We start from the raw sequence: 21,472 nt of genomic DNA, 5'->3' as shown, positions 1-21,472 counted from the left end.
GCCGGTGCTAGGCGCCAGGAGAAATGGAGCTGTCTCCCTGCCTTTTGATGCCAAGACATCAACACTTAACGCAGCCACAGGGCGAGTTTGATCGAGAACCAGCAGAGCAGAGAAAGAACTCAATTGAGGTGCCCTGCCCTGTAGGCAGGCTTCCTGCTAACATGAATGAGAACTATACCCAGTAGGAGCTGAGGACTGCCTTCTGCATTTTAAGTATTCCTTGGGCTTTCTTATGAGTGAATCTGCTGTCCTTTTGGCCCTGGAAGCAGAACTGAAGCCTCAGAGCCAAGTGATGGGATAGAAGAAGGAGGAAAACAATTTCTGAACTCTAACAGAATGCCTTTTTCTCAGGGTCTAAGGAGGCAGCTTCTCGGACTTTCATCTGAGACTCTGCCTCCCACAGTGTAGATACATTTCTCAGAGACTGTAAACGTTGGCTCATTTAGTCTCTTTGCTTGTCACTCATTGATGACAAATATCTAGTAGTCTTTGCCACTGGATAAAGCAAAACACTCTATTCTCTTTAAACAAGAAGAGCAAAACGTTAGGTGAATGGGGATCCACCTTCACAGAAATGGATGCCATACATTTAAATAATATACGAGAGTGTTTTGCTGAGTGCTTCTCAATAGTGTTAACCTCACGCTCTGCCCCAGCCATCCGGGGCTGGCCAACTCCTGAGATTCTTTACTAGCAACACGGGTTCCTGCTCTGCAAAACAAAGAAACCGCCCATCACCTGCAGCCTTTTGAGCTGGAGATTTAATCATTAGTCTATATTCCATTTAATAATGTTTGCATAGATGAGAATTGGATTCCCTTTGTAAGGTTTCTTCTTCAAATGACTGAACACTATTTCTATGAGAAAGATCTAAGATGGTTGGCGTTTAGATATGAATTAAGAATGTTTCCCCATTTATATGCAGATGAAGAGCATCTTCTTTTTCTTGTGTGTCACCAGGATTAGCATTTACTTAAAAAAATTTATTTTTTGTTGTGTTGCATCTTCGTTGCTGCGTGGGTTTTTCTCTAAAAATCCAAGGTTGTAGTGAGTGGGGGCTACTCTCTACTTGTGGTTTGCAAGCTTCTCATTGCAGTGGATTCTCTTCTCCTGCGGCTCCAGGGCACACAGGCTTGCATAGTTGCGGCTGCCAGGCTCTAGAGCACAGGCTTAACAGCTGTGGCGCACGGGCTTAGTTCCTCCCTGGCATGTGGGATCTTCCTGGACCAGGGATCGAACCAGTGTCTCCTGCATTGGCAAGCAGATTCTTTACCACTGAGCCACCAGGGAATTCCCTAGCAATTGCATCTTAAAAAGCAGCTTCTAAGTAGATAGTGTCAACCATGAGATCACATATCATCATTAAGATTAATTTCTTAGCTACTAAGTGCCCAAGATGCTTTAGGCACTGCTCTAGGTTAATTATAGTCTTTTAATTCCACAAAGTAGGTTTTTACTGCTTTCATTCTAGGGGTGAAAAGGGGAAACTCAGGGAGGTTAACTTTTTGTCCAAAGCCACCAAGCTGGAGAACCAGGACTCAAGCTCAGGCTTGTTTGGTCCAAAGGCTGGGCTGAGAGGCCCTGCGCCATGCTGCTTTCGCATTGGTGGAGGTCAGTTGGTGGTGCAAAGAAACCTGATTCCACATCAGAGCGACTGTACTGAGTCTCAGCTCAGTGACTTTGGGTGAATTACTGATGCGGCTGTGTTTCCCTTGTGTTTGCTTAAAAATGGGGAGAGTGAGGTCTGTTCTATCTTCTTCACAGTATTATGAGGATCAGATGCAGAGATTTATGAAACTGTAACCAGCATCTCAACTACAGGGGATTGTAGTAGCATTTTTGACTGGAAAGTTATCACTCCATGTCATTCTATCAAAGGACTTCTTGGAAAATTTTGAGAGAAAATTTTGAAAATCTTGGAAAAATTTGAGAGGCAGGAATGATGACATCCTGCCTATGGCTGGTGGGGTGATTGGGAGAAGTGGCTGGTTATTTCCCAAGCATGGATATAGACATCCCATCTCACTTGGTCTTATAAGGTTGACTGCACTTCTGCTAACAGAGGTGGGAGTTGGATGTCCTTTGCCCTTGTGTCTCAGCTAACATCTTCCTTGGTCAATGGAATATGGTGGAAGGATGCTGTGGAGGGTTGTGAAGTGAACCTTGGGTTAGCTCCCGTCTGGCTCAGGTACTAGTCTTTGAAACCCTGCCACCATGAGGCGAGGAAGTCCTCGTCACATGGAAAGGCCATGTGTGAGTATGGCCAGCACCGAACAGCCAGACCTCGACAGACCACAGCATCCATGTATGAGTGAATATGCCTTCAGATAATTGCAGGCCTCAACGATCTTCCAGCTGAGGCCCCAGACATTTTGGAGCAGAGACAATCTGGCCCCAATATATCCCCTCGGAATTCCCAAACCACAGAAACCATAAGAGATAATAAATGATTGTCATTGTTTCAAGTCACTAATTTGGGGTGGGTTGTTCAGCAGTAAAAGATGCCTAATATGAGAAAACATTAAAACAGAGTCACAAAGACTCTAAGATAACATCATAGTTTTCTCTAAGTTTCCTCTTGCCAGGACAGCTTTCCATTCTGGAAGTTCAAGAAGATGCCGGGAGATAGGAGATACTGAGTCTTGGCCAACCTGGAATCACAGACCTAAGGGATGGGCCGCTGCAGGCTACAGGAAGGGAGCTAACCAAGCGGCTGAGTGGGTATTGGAAAGGTGATTTTTCACTCTAGAGTGCGTTTGAAAATGAAAGGGCATGTTACTAAGCGTTACTCTGAAACAGCAGGTGTAGATAAGGGTGTCCTAGGTAAGGTGGGATTTAGGGACTGTTTGTCAGCAAGGAGATGATGAGAGTTCTGAATGGCTTACTGACTATAGCAGGGGGTGGGGTGGGATTCAGGAAGCAAAGTTTGAAGATCTGGACAGGCAAGCCTGTGTTTGTAGCAGTAGGACATGAAGTCACCCAGCTGGGTACAGAGGCAGGATTCAAGTCCTGGGTGGGCTGAGGGAGGCTTGCTCTTAATGACAGACTAAGAGGGCAAACACATGAGCATTATGTGGCTCCAACTCTGAGACCTCTCCTAACCAAGAATGTGAATTTCAACTATATATTTTGTTTTGAGAAACTCAACTAGAAGTGGAATAAAGATGGAGAGAGGCATGAGTCATCTGGAGTGTGTGTGTGTGTGTGTGTGTGTGTGTGTGTGTGTGTGTGTGTGTGTAGAAAAAGAAGAGAAATCAGAAAGGGGACAGAATGAGCTTCTGGAGGATCGCTGGTTTGGAACAGACCTGGGCTGGGAGCTGAGAGCTCTTGACCTAAACACCCTAAGGATCGCAGTGACGGGGGGAGGCCATCTCCTGTCCAGCAGCTCGAGGGCATAAGCCCTTAGCAGTCTGTCCAGTCTCTGCCTCATACTCTTTAAAGAATAGGAATTTGTCTGCAAGGGAAAGACCACACACAGTCCCCAACCACACCCCTGCTGTCACCCTAAATGGCACTGGCATGGCTCAATTAAAATTTTGTGAGACGGGAACAGATTATAAGGCCATCATAGTTGTAGATTTCTCCATGAGATGATTTACCAAAGGAGTCAAAGATTCCTTTCTATCAAAAAATAGCGCAATATTTATATAGTCACAGAATAAATAGAATCCTGACTTGGGCTTCATATTTTACGTAGCTCATTCCAGGTAGTTTGAGTTCTTTCTGTCGTTTCTGACAATTATGGCAGTTATACCTTTTCTGGGAAGTGGAGGAGAATTTTTCTGCTCTCCTTCTTTACCTCACTAAGATTATCTCAGTGAACTAAATGAAGTCTCTCTTTAGGTTGCCTGGGAATTCCCTCTTTCCCTGCCATGCACGGACGTGTCTAAACTCTTGTTCTTTTACTGAATTTGCACTTTCTCACCTTCACTGTTGCCTGGGTGTTTTATGCTGTTGTATAGAGCAGTGGCCTTCAAACTTCTTTGACCGTGACTTACGCTTTTTACGTTGTGACCCACACACATCACAAATATATGACTGAAACAAAATTTCATAAAATGTTATCAATATTCACAAAGAACTCTCCTTTGCACTCTAATGACATCCACGCCATTCTATTCTAAGGTAAGCGTCCCTATGCTGGCCTATACTAGTAGATCAAGAAAATTCAATCAAGAGAAACTGGAAATCATTGGCTCGATTAGATTTTTCTTAGGCTTAAGACTGACTGTGTTTCTTTGTGAAGAAAAAGAAGAAAAATGAAAGATCTTATGAGAATTTTTGACAATGTACTTTCTAAAAGTGAAAGTGACATCGTTAGTCATTCAGTTGTGTCCAAATCTTTGCAACCCCATGGACTGTAGCCCACCAGGCTCCTCTGTCCATGGAATTCTCCAGGCAGGAATACTGGAGTGGGTTGCCATTCCCTTCTTCAGGGGATCTTCTAAAACAACTTTGAAAGGCAGATTGTAATTGGAAATTTTATGATAGTTTTTAATTTTCTAGGAGTGGAATGTATAACACTTAAGTCCATTCATTGCTGGAATTTTACAAATCAGTCTTTCTCATACACTCATACATGTATATGCATTCAAGCTCATTACACACACACACACACACACACACAAAATACACACAGTATTTCCAGATATCTCTGGAAACTCTTATCAAACATTAGAGTATCGGGTTTTTTGTTCCCCAGTCTAAAAGTCCATTACTGGGTGAGGAAGCATATAAACCATAATATGGCCATAAAAACCATAATACTTTAAAACATAGAAACCATAATCCTTTGGCCACCTGATGTGAAGAACTGACTCATTAGAAAAGACTCTGATGCTGGGAAAGATTGAAGCAGGGGATGACAGAGGATGAGTGGTTGGATGGCATCACTGCCTCAATTGGACATGAGTTTGAGCAAGCTTCGGGAAGATGGCCAGGGAAGCTTGGAGTGCTGCAGTCCACGGGCTTGCAAAGAGTCAAACACCACCGAGCAACTGACCTGACCTGAATCGTCACATCGTCAGTGTCATCAGTGTTTTGATAGCTATAAGTCATATCAGATTATTTCCTATTTTTGAAAGGGGTTGCATTGCGGTGGTTAAAACAAATGAGATCTAGTCATCTAATAAGAGAAAGCAGCTTCCTGAAGGAGGAAAAATAGTCTGCATAGAGAAAGGGGGAAAGGAGCTGAAGTTCAACCTAGGTGTTAGGTGGTCTGCTAACACTTGGAATATGCTCCTTCACTTAATAGTTAACATGAACTGTTACTGTCATGTCAGTGTCCATTCATGTCTAAAAAATGTATGTCTAAAAAATGTCTAAAAATGTCTAAAAAATGTCTAAAAAAAATGTCTAAAAATGTCCCCTACTATGCTTTAGATACTGGGATTGATAATGACCAAAGCCTGCAAAGACCTTGCTCTCTACCAAGGGATATACTTTTATAGAGGCTTCTTGTGTTTAATCAGTAGACCCAACCCTAGGGCAGGGCTTCCCTGACTTTAATTTTGGGTCTGGGAAGGAGTGTGTGGAGAGCACTTAGGATTTAAAACCTACAAACTATGCTACTCCTGGTACTTTATGGAAAGTGCATGGGAGTCTGTATTGTGTGTTTAAAAAAAAAAAAAAAAAAGAGGGAAGGGAATTTGATTCCTGGAGAAATTATTTTTTTCCTAAAATTTATTTTTATTGAAGTATAGTTGATTTACAATGTTTCTGGTGTACAGCAAGGTGATTCAGTTATACGCATATATAAATATATATATATGGATTCTTTTTTGGACACTTTTCCATTGTAGGTACTGCAAGATATTTGATATATTTCCCTGTGTTCTGCAGTAGATTCTTGCTGTTTATCTATTTTATATACAGTAGTGTGTATCTCGGAGAAGGCAATGGCCACCCACTCCAGTACTCTTGCCTGGAAAATCCCATGGATGGAGGAGCCTGGTAGGCTATAGTCCATGGGGTCGCTAATAGTTGGACACAACTGAGTGACTTCACTTTCACTTTCCACTTTCCTGCATTGGAGAGGGAAATGGCAACCCACTCCAGTGTTCCTGCCTGGAGAATCCCAGGGACGGGGGAGCCTGGTGGGCTGCTGTCTATGGGGTTGCACAGAGTCGGACACGACTGAAGCGACTTAGCAGCAGCAGCAGTGTGTATCTAATCCCAAATTTCTAATTTCTCTCTCCCCCTTTGGTAACCATAAGTTTGTTTTCTATGTCTGTGAGCCTATTTCTTTTTTGTAATAAGTTCGTTTGTATCATTTTTAAAAGATTGCACACGTAGGTGATATCATATGATAATTGTCTTTGACTTACTTCACTTAATATGATAATCTGTGTGTGTGCATGCCTACTCAGTCATGTCTGACTCTTTGTGATCCCACGGACTGTAGCCTTCCAGGCTCCTCTGTTCATGGCATTCTCCAGGGCAAATTACTGGAGCAGGTTGCCATTTCCTACTCCAGGGGATCTTCGTGACCCAGGGATCAAACCCACGTCTCTTACATCTCCTGCATTGGCCAGCAGATTCTTTACCATTTCGCCACCTGGGAAGTCCCTACTTTAGGTCCATATTGCTGCAAATGGCTGAGTATATTATTATTTTTTTATTGGTGAGGAATATTCCACCATACATATACATACATATGGCCAACTCTTGGCAACTCTATGGACTGTAGCCTACGAGACTCCTCTGTCCATGGGATTCTGCAGGTAAGAATAATGGAGTGGGTTGCCATTCTCTCCTCCAGGGGATTTTCTCAACCTAGGGACTGAGCCTGGGTTTCTTACGTCTCCTCATTGGCAAGCAGGTTCTCTACCAGTAGCACCGCATAGGAAAGCCTGTATGTGTCCATGTCTTGGCTGTTATAAACACTGCCTACTGTGAATGCTGGGGTGCATGTATCCTTCTGAATTAGTTTCCTGTAGATATTGGTATATGACCAGAGTGAGATTACTAGATCAGTTGTTGTTCAGTGGCCAAGTAGTGTCCAGCTCTTTGTGATGCTGTGGACTGCAGCATGCCAGGCTTCGCTGCCCCTCACTGTCTCCCAGAGTTCGGCCAAATTCATGTTCCCTGAATCAGTGAGGCCATCCAGCCATCTCATCCTCTGTCATCCTCTTCTACTTCTGCCGCCAGTTTTCCCAGCATCAGGGTTTTTCCAGTGAGTCAGCTGTTCGCATCACATGCTCAAAGTATTGGAGCTTTAGTTTGAGCATCAGCCCTTCCAATGAGTACTCAGGGTTGATTTCCTTTGTGACTGACTGGCTTGGTCTCCTTGCAGTCCAAAGGACTCTCAAGAGGCTTTTCCAGCCCCACAGTTCAAAATCATCAATTCTTTTGGTACTTTGCCTTCTTTATGGTCCAGCTCTCACATCCATACATGACTACTGGAAATACCATATCCTTGAGTATATGGACCTTTGTCAGCAAAGTGATGCCTTTGCTTTTTAGTTTTATTTTTTTTTACTTTATGTTGCTTTACAATACTGTATTGGTTTTTAATACACTGTCTAGGTTTGTCATAGCTTTACTGGATCTTATGGGAATCTATTTTTTGTTTTTTTTTAAGGAACCTCCGTACTATTCCTGGAAAATTTAGTAGAGATTTTATTGTAAATTGGTATGTTTAAATCAGTTGTCATCTTTTAGCTGTATTCACATACTTTCATATCATATGATTATTATAGAATTTGGATTACAGAATGTGATATCTATTGTCCTATCTTTTTTTTTTTTTTTTTCCATGTCTCCCCATTCACAATACAGACCAGGTAAAGGGCCTGCCTGGGCTGAGGTGTATATGGGGTGGGTTTACTCTGCCTCCTCTTTCTATACAGTCAGTGTAAGAACACAGCCTGTGGTAAGCATCAGGAGGCCCCTATCGTCCTATCTTAAACTTCCATTTTTTTTCCTACTTCAATTCAAGACTTTTCTCTAAAATTTTCAGCTATACATACAGTGAATATGCCAACACTTTTTACTTTAAAAGTTTAAGGTTCTTTGTATTTTCATACAGATCACTCTTGGTACCAAGCTTTAAAAAAAAAATGTTAGCTAGGGTGGTTAGAAGGCATTGTATTCATTTTCTAAGTCATGAAACAAACTCATCATATTTTAGCCAATCATATCAAATATCCAAATGAAAACGAGATACTCATTGCTATTTGATTGCTTAGCATCAGTTCAGCACTTTAACCACCTCAAACATATCTTTTTCTCAGAGGACTTTAAAAGCTAAAACATTTTTTAGTATTGTATAACACTCTGTAATTTACAAAAGTTGTTTTTAATGTTAATTTTTGAGGTATAATTTACATACAGATTATAAGTATACAATCTTAAGTACATGGTTTTTTAGAAAGTGTTTTGACAAATATATACACTCATGTAACTACCACACCTCAATCAAGATAGAACATTTCCAGGGCCCTAGAGGGTTCTAGTCTATTGCACAATCTCCCTTCTCATATGCAAGGCAACCATTGTTCTGATTTTATTATTATATAAGTACGGTCATACTGTATGTATTCTTTTGTGTCTGGCTTCTTTCACTCAACATATTTTTGAGATTCATCCATGCTGTGGTTTGTATTAGCAGTTCTCTCCTTTTTATTGCTGAGTATGAATATACCATATATTTAGCCAGGCGTCTGTTCATGGACATTTGTGCTATTTCCAGTTTGGGGCTATCATGAATAAGGCTCCTCTGAACATTTGTGTGTAAAGCTTTTGTATGGTCCATTTCTCTTAGGTAAAGAGTTAGGGATGGAATTGTTGGGTCCTTTGAGACATATATACTTAACCTTACAAGCAACTACCAAACAGTTTTCCAGTGTAGCAATAACATTGTATTCCTTCACATTCCATGTATATGAATTCCAGTTGCTGTACTTCTTTGCCAACGTTTGGCATTGTCAGTCTTTTTAATTTTAGGCACTCTAATGTATGCGTTAAACCTTCATTTCAGTTTCATTAAGAGTTTTACTTGCATTTCTTTGATGTCTAATGAGTTTGGGTGTTTTGTTATGTGCTTACTGGTTATTTTTCTATCTTTCGTGAAGCAAAATTTGCATATTTTGCCAATTTTTAAACTGGGTTGTTTGTCTGTTTACTATTGAGTGTTAGGAACTCTTTATGTATTCTGAATACAAGTCCTGTGTAATGTAAATTTTCTTCCTCAGTCTGTGGCTGATTAGTATGTTTAATGCAGTCTTTTGAATTTTTAATGTATCCTTTTAATGGTTAGTATTTTCATTGTCTTGTTTAGTAATTTACAGGGATTTTATCATATTTTCTTTGAGAAGATTTACAGTTTTAGCTTATACATTTATGTCTGTGATCAATATAAATTAATTTTGTATTTGGTGTGAAGCAGGGATTGAGATTTATTTTTTTCCCAAATTATTATCTAGTTGTTACAGTGTTATTCCTTGAAAAAATTTTCTTTTCCTGATCGAGTGGTTTTGGCACTTCTGCTGAAAATCAGTTGATTGTATAAGTGAAGGTAAAGGGTCGCACCATCTATTCTGTTCTATCGATCTGTCTGTCTATCCTTATACTAGTCAATAATACCATATGTCTGGATTGCTATAGTTTGATAATATTGAGACCCTCAGCTTTTTCTTTTCTTTGCAAGATTGCTTTGACTATTCTAGATCCATTGCTTTTCTATTAAAATTTTTGAATTAATTTGTCAAGTTTCACAAAAAAAAAGTCCCCTGGGATTTTGACTGGTTTTGAATGGAAACTACAGAAAATTTGTTAATAGCTTGAGTTTGCTACTGAAGCTGAAGAAGAGTCACGGAAGCTCAGAGAATCATGGAGTTTAGAATACTAGAGTTGGAAAAGACATTGGATAAATCAGTTTTCTGCCGTAGTTCTTCAACCTTGTTACACACTGGAATCCCTTGGGGATCTTTAAACAACATATATGTGACTCCCACCCTGATATATTCTGATTTAATTGGTCTGGCTTGCAACATAGGCATCAGGATTTTTAAAAGCTCTCCTGGTAATTCTAACATGCAGCGAATTTTGGGGACCCCTGGTTTAGTGCTCAAATTTATAGATGTGGAAATTGAGGCCCCAGAAGTTTTAAGTTGCCTAAATTTTCAAAAAAACTTACAAATTGACTCACTTAAAACCCACTGCTCTTCACACAATGTCATATTGTTGTTTTTAAAAAATTATGTAAACCTTGCAAAGCAATCACTGCCACAGCTCCCAGCCAAGACTAAATAGCTGCCTCTTTCTTGCCAGCAGAGAATGTTATCTAGCTGTTTGTGTCATACTGAGCAAAGTTCTAAATGTGAATTTCCTCAGGGAAGTAACAAAGCAAAGGAACAGAGAGGAGAAAAGACTGAAAGAAATAACACAAGCATTAAGGCCAGGTGTGTTATAATACCACTGGATGCCAACTCAATTGCTGTCTTTTCAATAGTTGTCAATTTTCAAGCTATAAAAACAAAAGGCTATTTGGAGAAACACGATGAAGCCTGAAGTCTTATGCTTCTTGGGGAAAAACACATAATAATATTATTAAGTTCAATATTAGCAATTTCTATTTAAATTTCATTTAAAGAAAATTGCTTTTAAACATCATAAGAAAAAGAACATCGCTCAGCATGCAGATTTATTTTCTCTGTGGGAGTCAACATCCTTCTATTTGGAAAGTAGAAATTTAGGACAACAGACATAAAAACTGGTGTTATGCAATTATGACTTCTTTAATTGAGTATATTAGAGGTTGTAGCCCCTCTCTTTCCAACACAGCTTTTAAGCTCTTTGAGGGCAGGAACCATGTTTTTCTTACTTGGTAAACTCTCATTAGCACAGTGCATGGCATGTCTCTGCATGGCTGTTGCTGAGTGTTAAATGGAACTAGCCTCCAGAAGAAAAGCTAAGGGACACATTAGAGTGTCTCTAAGAAGAGTCCTACAGCCTTTAACAGTCCAGTCAGGCACTGCTCGTTTCAAAGGTTTAAAGCAATGCGTGGTTTCATCTTCAGACTTCATGTTGACCATCTTTCAGGGTAGGTCCCCTGGTGGCTCAAATAGTAAAGCGTCTGTCTATCAATGTGGGAGACCTGGGTTCAATCCCTGGGTCGGGAAGATTCCCTGGAGAAGGAAATGGCAACCCGCTCCAGTACTCTTGCCAATGCATGCTAAGTGGATCTTTCATCTTCAAACTTCACGTTGACCATCTTTCAGGGTCAATGTCATCGTTTCACAAACCTTCTCATTTCAAGGTGTTTGGAGACAAAAGAAGACTGTTCCCATGTGCCCATTTAGTTATGAGATTTGGGCTTTTCTAAATTGTTTATCACTATTTGTGTTTTGTCATAAGGCATCTTTCAAACTGTCCTTAAAACTGCTTACTGGCTGTCAATTCTCAGAATTAACTGTTGCCAATAAGTAACCCATTCCCTACTTTTGGAAATAGAACGAGTTTACAAAAAATAGTGGTGATGTGCCAGAGACATATTCAGAGTCAGTCCATATATTCCTAGAGCAACAATAATTTTTCTAAGCTGGAGCTGTACGTGGGGTCTACCCTCGAAGCACTCCTGTTTGGACTGGGCCACATGAAGGAAGAGGAGGCAGGAGATGGCGCGATGCCCAAGTTTACTTTAGGGATGGACAGCAGAGGGTAACATGAGACTGCAGACATGTCTCTGTTATTTTTATCTCCCAGATTAGAGGAGAAAAGCATACTGGAATAAACATGTACTTAATACCTAATTTGGGGATTTGGGAAAACTTTAGATCCAAAGGGATGACTGAGAGAGGGAGTGATTAAGGGTGGGCAGGAGGCAGCAGAGAATGAAAAGGTCCTTGGGAGCCATCCTGCAAGAACCGGAGTTGTATTTCATAGCTGTCATCATTAAGTGTGCTGGAGAGTAATATGCGTCAATCTCAGTCTCCCATTCCATCCCACCCTCTTTCCCCCCTTGGTATCCATATATTTGTTCTCTACGTCTGTGTCTCTATTTCTGCTTTGCAAATAAGATCATCTATACCAGTTTTCTAGATTCCACATATATGTGTTACTATATGGTATTTGTTTTTCTGACTTAACTCACTCTGTATGACAGTCTTTTTATATACACTATTTTGTAGAAAATAGAGAATGAATTAGAACAGATTACAGCCTAGGGACTTCCCTAGGGCTTCCTGGTGGCTTAGACAGTAAAGCGTCTGCCTGCAATCCGGGATACCCAGGTTCGATCCCTGGGTTGGGAAGATCCCCTGGAGAAGGCAATGGCTATCCACTCCAGCACTCTTGCCTGGAAAATCCCATGGATGGAGGAGCCTGATAGGCTGCAGTCCATGGGGTCGCAAAGAGCTGGACACGACTGAGCGACTTCACTTTCACTTTTCACTTTCACAGCCTAGGGTACTCTAGTCAATGCTCTGCGGTGACCTAAAGAGGAAGGAATTCCAAGGAAGAGGGTCTATAATACCTGTGGCTGATTCACTCTGCTATACAGCAGAAACTAATAGAACATTTTAAAGCAACAATACTATACTCCAATTTAAAAAAAAAGGAATGCTAGAGAGATTGGCAAAGAATCAAAGCTGCTCTGATCATTTTGACATTGCTTTGGATGGGTAATTCACAGTGGCTCTTGTTGGGAATTGCTTTTCAGAAGTCATTGATAAAGGGCCAGCTGATATCTACCTGATAAATGATTACTTCCTTAGGGGATCAAGGATTTTTCAACGCCCTTCGCCCCACCCGTTTCAGACCTGCCGACACAGGGTGGGTGTCATCCCTTGCTCTCGCTGGCAGAATGGTGGACTGAAACGTGTGAGGAGGCCTCTGACAGTGACACCACTGTCCCATGTTACTGGATACACTGCTGACCATATGACTCAGTACTCCTCCATGAACACTTCTCTAAACCACCAGCTTTCAAGGCTTTAATCAAATCACTGTTACTTCTTTGGACTGACCATGGTGAGCCAGCTCTTAAAAACTCAACCTCTGAAGGACTAAAAACTTGATTCTAAAACACTGTACACTTTGGAGTTAGCCATATTTGGGTTTGGTTCCAGTCCTGTTCTTATTATCAGGAGACTTTGAACACAATTTTTTTTTAACTTTAATGTCCCCTTCTGTAAACTGGAGATAGGAGTACTTACTTCTCAGGGTTGCTGTGAGGATTCCATGAGAAGATGTATGTACAATACCCAGGACAGTGCTTGGCAGATAGGAGGCACTCAATACATGAGAGCTATTACTGCTACTATTATTATACCATTATCATCACTATCATTATTCTACTACTATAGGAAAATTCCATGGATCAATAAACAAACAAGAAATGCTCTTAAATAAAAACAAAGAACTTAGAGCATTGACATCTTGCAAGTGAAGCTTTAGAATTTGGAACTGTGCATGCCTATACTTCTCACTACCAAAGTTTGTCTAGAAAGTGTTTAGTTATCACTTTAAGAATGGGATGAAAATTACTTTAATGGCTAATATCAAATAGTGATTTTCTTACTGAATATTACATTGATTGATTGAATATTGTAGAAGAAAATTAGGATTAGGTAAAATATATATATATATATATATATATATATATATATATATATATGTATGACTCTTGATTCTCAGGAGTGAAAAGAATCCTGGAATTGACCCATGAATTTAGATATATTCCTGGAGAATTTCAAAAAGAGAATTAACAATTGTTTATAAATAAATCTTTAAACAAAAACTAGACATGCCAAACAGTCAGCAATTAGTGGCTATTTGCTGAATGGATTCTATATTATATGTCATTTTTATATCTAGGATTTCAGGAGTTAGGGTGTGATTGTTACTTTTTGGATCAATTGACTGGGCTAAGGGATGCCAAGATGGCTGATGAAACATCATTTCTGAGTGTATCTGCCAGGGTGTTTCCAAAAGAGATTAGCATTTGAATCAAAAGAAAAAGTAAAGATCATCCTCCCCAAAGTAGGTGGGCATCACATTATTTGTTGAGGGCCCTAATAGAGCAAAAAGGGGGAGGAAGGGCAAATTTGCTCTCTGCTTTAGCTGGAACATATTATCTTCTCCTGACCTAAGACACTGGTTCCATGGTTTTTAGATCTTCAGGTTCGGATTACAAAGAACTACACCACCAGCTTTCCTGGGCCTCCAGCTTTCAGGCAGCAGACTGTGAGACTTCTTATTTTCCATAATTCTGTGATCTAATCCCTCATTCAGTTCGGTTCAGTCACTCAGTTGTGTCTGACTCTTTGTTTGCGATCCCATGGACAGCAGCATGCCAGGCCTCCCTGTCCATCACCAACTCCTGGAGTGTTTACTCAAACTCATATCCACTGAGTCAGTGATGCCATCCAACCATCTCATCCTCTGTCATCACCTTCTTCTCCTGCCCCCAATCCCTCCCAGCATTAGGGTCTTTTCCAATGAGTTGGCTCTTCGCATCAGGTGGCCAAAGTGTTGGAGTTTCAGCTTTAGAATCATTCCTTCCAAAGAAATCCCAGGGTGGATCTCCTTCAGAATGGACTGGTTGGATCTCCTTGCAGTCCAAGGGACTCTCAAGAGTCTTTTTCCACACCACAGTTGAAAACCATCAATTCTTTGGCGCTCAGCTTTCTTTCTAATTCACACATGACTACAAAAAAACCATAGACTTGATTAGATGGACTTTTGTTGGCAAAGTAATGTCTCTGCTTTTCAATATGCTGTCTAGGTTGGTCATCACTTTTCTTCCAAGGAGTGAGCATCTTTTAATTTCATGGCTGCAGTTACCATCTGCAGTGATTTTTGAACCCCCCCCCCCCAAAAAAATAAAGTCTGCCACTGTTTCCCCATCTATTTGCCATGAAGTGATGGGACCAGATGCCATAATCTTAGTTTTTTGAATGTTGAGCTTTAAGCCAACTTTGTCAATCTCTTCTTTTGCTTTCATCAACAGGCTCTTTAGTTCTTTTTCAATTTCTGCCATAAGGGTGGTGTCATCTGCATATCTGAGGTTATTGATATTTCTCCCGGGAATCTTGATTCCAGCTTGTGCTTCATCCAGCCCAGTATTTCTCATGATGTACTCTGCATATAAATTAAATAAGCAGGGATCAATATTGACGTATTCCTTTTCCTATTTGGAACCAGTTTGTTGTTCCATGTCCAGTTCTAACTGTTGCTTCCTGACCTGCATATAGGTTTCTCAAGAGGCAGGTCAGGTGGTCTAGTATTCCCATCTCTTTGAGAATTTTCCATAGTTTGTTGTGATTCACACAGTCAAAGGATTTGGCATAGTCAATGAAGCAGAAATAGATGTTTTTCTGGAACTCTCTTGCTTTTTCAGTGATCCAGTGGATGTTAGCAATTTGATCTCTGGTTCCTCTGCCTTTGCTAAAACCAGCTTGAACATCAGGAAGTTCACGGTTCACATATTGCTGAAGCTTGGCTTGGAGAATTTTGAGCATTACTTTACTAGCATGTGAGATGAGTGCAATTGTGCAGTAGTTTGAGCATTCTTTGGCATTGCCTTTCTTTGGGATTGGAATGAAAACTGACCTTTTCCAGTCCTGTGGCCACTGCTGAGTTTTCCAAATTTGCTGGCATATTGAGTGCAGCACTTTCACAGCATCATCTTTCAGGATTTGAAATAGCTCAACTGGAATTCCATCACCTCCACTAGCTCTGTTCGTAGTGATGCTTTGTAAAGCCCACTTGACTTCACAATCCAGGATGTCAGGTTCTAGGTGAGTGATCACACCATCGTGATTATCTTGATTGTGAAGATCTTTTTTTGTACAGTTCTGTGTATTCTTGCCACCTGTTCTTAATATCTTCTGCTTCTGTTAGGTCCTTACCATTTCTGTTCTTTATTAAGCCCATCTTTGCATAAAATGCTGCCTTGGTATCTCTAATTTTCTTGAAGAGATCTCTAGTCTTTCCCATTCTATTGTTTTCCTCTATTTCTTTGCAGTGATCACCAAGAAGGCTCTCTTATCTCTCCTTGCTATTCTTTGGAACTCTGCATTCAAATGGTTATATTTTTCCTTTCCTCCTTTGATTTTCACTTCTCTTCTTTTCACACCTATTTATAAGGCTTCCTCAGATAGCCATTTTGCTTTTTTGCATTTCTTTTTCTTACGGATGATCTTGATCCCTGTCTCCTGTACAATGTCCTAAACCTCTACCCATAGTTCATCAGGTACTCTCTCTCTATCAGATCTAGTCCATTAACTCTATTCCTCACTTCCACTGTATAACTGTAAGGGAGTGATTTAGGTCATACCTGAATGGTCTAGTGGTTTCCCCCATTTTTGTCAGTTTAAGTCTGAATTTGGCAATAAGGAGTTCATGATCTGAGCCACAGTCAGCCCCCGGTCTTGTTTTTGCTAACTATGTAGAGCTTCTCCCTCTTTGGCTGCAAAGAATATAATCAATCTGATTTTGGTGTTGACCATCTGGTGATGTCCATGTGTAGAGGCTTCTCTTGTGTTGTTAGAAGAGAGTGTTTGCTATGACTAGTGTGTTCTTTTGACAAAACTCTATTAGCCTTTGCCCTCCTTCATTCTGTATTCCAAGGCCAAATTTGCCTGTTACTCCAGGTGTTTCTTGACTTCCTACTTTTGCATTCCAGTCCTCTATAATGAAAAGGACATCTTTGGGGTGGGTGTTAGTTCTAGAAGATCTTGTAGGTCTTCATAGAACCCTTCAACTTCAACTTCTTCAGCATTACTTGTCAGGGCATAGACTTGGATTACTGTGATATTGAATGGTTTGCCTTGGAAATGAACAGAGATCATTGCGTCATTTATGAGATTGCATCCAAGTACTGCATTCTGAACTCTTTTGTTGCCTGTGATGGCTACTCCATTTCTTATAAGGGATTCTTGCCCACAGGAGTAGATATAATGGTCATCTGAGTTAAATTCACCCATTTCAGTCCATTTTAGTTCGTTGATTCCTAAAATGTCAACATTCACTCTTGCCATCTCCTGTTGGACCACTTCCAATTTGCCCTGATTCATGGACATAACATTTCAGGTTTCTAATGCAATATTACTCTTTACAGCATCGGACCTTGCTTCCATCATACTCACATCCACAACTGGGTGTTTTTGCTTTGGCTCCATCTCTTCATTCTTTTTGGAATTATTTCTCAGTTGATCTCCAGTAACATATTGGAACCACTGCTTGCCACTAATCCCTCATAAGATATCTTTTTCTATTAATATGTATATCTATATAGTATATCCTGTTGGTTGTGTTTTTCTGGAGAACCCTGACATGGGGTAACCCGCAAACATTACATGTGCCTAGAGTGCACTCTTTTTAAGAAACCTCCTTTTCCTCAAATAAATCTTGAAAATGAACTTGTCACAATTCAAGGAAATGGAATAAGCTGGGGCTTTCTCAGCAAAAAGAAAACTGTCTCATTTGAGGCTTGTAAACACAGCCTATGATAAGTCAAAATATATAATGAATAAGAAGAATTCAGGAGGAGTGATAAGCTGTTAAGAATAAAAGGAATGAAGATTTTGTGAGTTAAGAATAAACTGATAACATTCACCTGCTTATGATCAGCAGAAATTCCAGTTTGAAGCAGAGCTTAAATCCTCTGCTATGAAAGCATGATTTTTTTTATTGTCTCAATATCATGTGTTACATTGAATTTATAAATTTTATTTATTTATTTTTGGTTGTGCTAGGTCTTTGCCTTTCTTTTCCATGGGGATGGTCTTGATCCCTGTCTCCTGTACAATGTCACAAACCTCTGTCCATAGTTGATCAGGCGCTCTATCTATCAGATCTAGGCCCTTAAATCTATTTCTCACTTCCACTGTATAATCATAAGGGATTTGATTTAGGTCATACCTGAATGGTCTAGTGGTTTTCCCCACTTTTGTCAGTTTAAGTCTGAATTTGGCAATAAGGAGTTCATGATCTGAGCCATAGTCAGCTCCCTGTCTTGTTTTTGCTGACTGTATAGAGTTTCTCCATCTTTGGCTGCAAAGAATATAATCAATCTGATTTTGGTGTTGACCATCTGGTGATGTCCATGTGTAGAGGCTTCTCTTGTGTTGTTGGAAGAAGGTGTTTGCTATGACTAGTGCGTTCTTTTGGCAAAACTCTATTAGCCTTTGCCCTGCTCATTCCGCATTCCAAGGCCAAATTTCCTTGTTACTCCAGGTGTTTCTTGACTTCCTACTTTTGCATTCCAGTCCCCTATAATGAAAAGGATATCTTTTGGGGGTGTTAGTTCTAAAAGGTCTTGTAGGTCTTCATAGAACCATTCAACATCAGCTTTTTCAGTGTTACTGGTTGGGGTATAGACTTGGATTACTGTGATACTGAATGGTTTGTCTTGGAAACGAACAGAGACCATTCTGTTATTTTTGAAACTGCATCCAAGTACTGCATTTGGGACTCTTTTGTAGACCATGATGGCTACTCCATTTCTTCTAAGGGATTCCTGCCCGCAGGAGTAGATATAATGGTCATCTGAGTTGAATTCACCCATTCCAGTCCATTTTAGTTTGCTGATTCCTAGAATGTTGATGGTCACTTTTGCCACCTCCTGTTAGACCACTTCCAATTTGCCTTGATTCATGGAACAAACATTCCATGTTCCTATGCAATATTGCTCTTTACAGCATCAGACCTTGCTTCTATCACCAGTCACATCCACAGCTGGGTATTGTTTTTGCTTTGGCTCCATCCCTTCATTCTTTCTGGAGTTATTTTTCCACTGATCTCCAGGAGCATATTGGGCACCTACTGACCTGAGGAGTTCCTCTTTCAGTATCCTATTATTTTGCCTGTTCATACTATTCATGGGGTTCTCAAGGCAAGAATATTGAAGTGGTTTGCCATTCCCTTCTCCAATGGACCACATTCTGTCAGAAATGGAAAAAAAGCAAAATGGCTGTCTGGGGAGGACTTGCAAATAGCTGTGAAAAGAAGAGAAGCAAAAAGCAAAGGAGAAAAGGAAAGATATAAGCATCTGAATGCAGAGTTCCCAAAAATAACAAGAAGAGATAAGAAAGCCTTCCTCAGTGATCAATGCAAAGAAATACAGGGAAAGAACAGAATGGGAAAGACTAGAGATCTCTTCAAGAAAATTAGAAATACCAAGGGAACTTTTCATGCAAAGATGGGCCCGATAAAGGACAGAAATGGTATGGCCCTAACAGACGCAGAAGATATTAAGAAGAGGTGGCAAGAATATACAGAACTGTACAAAAAAGATCTTCATGACCAAGATAACCATGATGGTGTGATCACTCACCTACAGCCAGACATTCTGGATTGTGAAGTCAAGTGGGCCTTAGAAAGCATCACTACGAACAAAGCTAGTGGAGGTGATGGAATTCCAGTTGAGGTAATTCAAATCCTGAAAGATGGTGCTGTGAAAGTGCTGCACTCAATATGCCAGCAACTTTGAAAAACTCAGCAGTGGCCACAGGACTGGAAAAGGTCAGTTTTCATTCCAATCCCAAAGAAAGGCAATGCCAAAGAATGCTCAAACTACTGCACAATTACACTCATCTCACATGCTAGCAAAGTAATGCTCAAAATTCTCCAAGCCAAGCTTCAGCAATATGTGAACTGTGAAGTTCCTGATGTTGAAGCTAGTTTTAGAAAAGGCAGAGGAACCAGAGATCAAATTGCCAACATCCGCTGGATCATGGAAAAAGCAAGAGAATTCCAGAAAAACATCTATTTCTGCATTATTGACTACACCAAAGCCTTTGACTGTGTGAATCACAATACACTGTGGAAAATTCTGAAAGAGATGGGAATACCAGACCATCTGACCTGCTTCTTGAGAAACCTGAATGCAGGTCAGGAAGCAACAGTTAGAACTGGACATGGAACAACAGACTGGTTCCAAATAGGAAAAGGAGTACATCAAGGCTGTATATTGTCACCATGCTTATTTAATTTATATGCAGAGTACATCATGAGAAACACTGGGCTGGAAGAAGCACAAGCTGGAATCAAGATTGCTGGGAGAAATGTCAGCAACCTCAGATATGCAGATGACAGCACCCTTATGGCAGAGAGTGAAGAGGAGCTAAAGAGCCTCTTGATGAAAGTTAAAGAGGAGATTGACAAAGTTGGCTTAAAGCTCAACATTCAGAAAATGACGATCATGGCATCTGGTCCCATCACTTCATGGGAAACAGATGGGAAAGAGTGGAAACAGTGTCAGACTTTATTTTTGGGGGCTCCAAAATCACTGCAGATGGTGACTGCAGCCATGAAATTAAAAGAGGCTTACTCCTTGGAAGGAAAGTTATGACCAACTTAGATAGCATATTCAAAAGCACAGACATTATTTTGCCAACAAAGGTCCATCTAGTCAAGGCTATGGTTTTTCCAGTAGTCATGTATGGATGTGAGAGTTGGACTGTGAAGAAAGCTGAGCGCCGAAGAATTGATGCTTTTAAACTGTGGTGTTGGAGAAGACTCTTGAGAGTCCCTTGGACTGCAAGGAGATCCAACCAGACCATTCTGAAGGAGATCAGCCCTGGGTGTTCTTTGGAAGGAATGATGCTAAAGCTGAAACTCCAGTACTTTGGCCACCTCATGAGAAGACTTGATTCATTGGAAAAGACTCTGGTACTGGGAGGGATTGGGGGCAGGAGGAGAAGGGGATGACAGAAGATGAGATGGCTGGATGGCATCACCAACTCGATGGATGTGAGTCTGAGTGAACTCCGGGAGTTGGTGACGGACAGGGAGGCCTGGCGTGCTGCGAGTCATGGGGTCGCAAAGAGTCTGACACAACTGAGCGACTGAACTGAACTGCGCTAGGTCTTTGTTGCTCTGCAGTCTTTTCTCTAGTTGCAGAGAGCGAGAGCTACTCTTCCTTGCAGTGTGTGGCCTTCTCATTGTAGCAGCTTCTCTTGCTGAGGTCCCCATGCTCCATAGTTGTGGCTTGTGGGCTTAGTTGCTCCATGGATTGTGGAATCTTCCTGGACCAGGGATCAAACCTGTGTCTTCTGCATTGCCAGGCGGCTTCTGCACCACTCTGCCATCCTGGAAGCCCCAGTTTTTTATATTAGATTTGAAATTGTGAGCAACCATGCCTGAGGATTGGGTAGGCCCATGACAAGGTGGGGACAGTACTCTTTCATGGCCCCTAATGGCGAATCATCACTGGGTACCAATGTTGAGCAAATGTGGGTCTCAATAGGTTTCATGTATTAGCTTACTGAATTCTCACAACCACCTTGTAATGTACGGACTGTTTTTCATTCCACCTATAGATTAGGAAACTGAAGCTTAGCAAGCTTAAGTGACATCCTCAAGCTACATTGTTTAGAGATGAGATATGAACCTGCCTGCCTGTCTTCCAACTCCCTTGTTCTTAACCATGAGTCCATGGAACCAGAAGTCAGAAAGAAAGGAAGCCTCATCCTCAAGCTGACTGCATGGGTGCTTTCATCGTGAATGAATACAATTTTATAGA

At 40.8% G+C, this 21,472-nt stretch overlaps 1 protein-coding gene and 1 non-coding gene across 2 annotated transcripts in view; both read right to left on the bottom strand.

Annotated features, from left to right (window-relative positions):
• The window catches only part of ANKFN1 (ankyrin repeat and fibronectin type III domain containing 1), a 393,710-nt gene that overhangs the window by 246,537 nt on the left and 125,701 nt on the right, over positions 1 to 21,472 (bottom strand). The gene's annotated exons all lie outside the window — the stretch shown is intronic.
• LOC114117078 (small nucleolar RNA SNORA51) lies at positions 7,755 to 7,890 on the bottom strand. The gene has a single exon (XR_003590870.1). It is a non-coding gene; the product is annotated as a small nucleolar RNA SNORA51 (small nucleolar RNA).

Source organism: Ovis aries, chromosome 11 (assembly GCF_016772045.2).
Source record: "Ovis aries strain OAR_USU_Benz2616 breed Rambouillet chromosome 11, ARS-UI_Ramb_v3.0, whole genome shotgun sequence".
Taxonomy (NCBI): Eukaryota; Metazoa; Chordata; class Mammalia; order Artiodactyla; family Bovidae; genus Ovis; species Ovis aries.
Note: the sequence above shows the minus strand (reverse complement) of the source record. Positions and strands in the feature narration are given on the sequence as shown.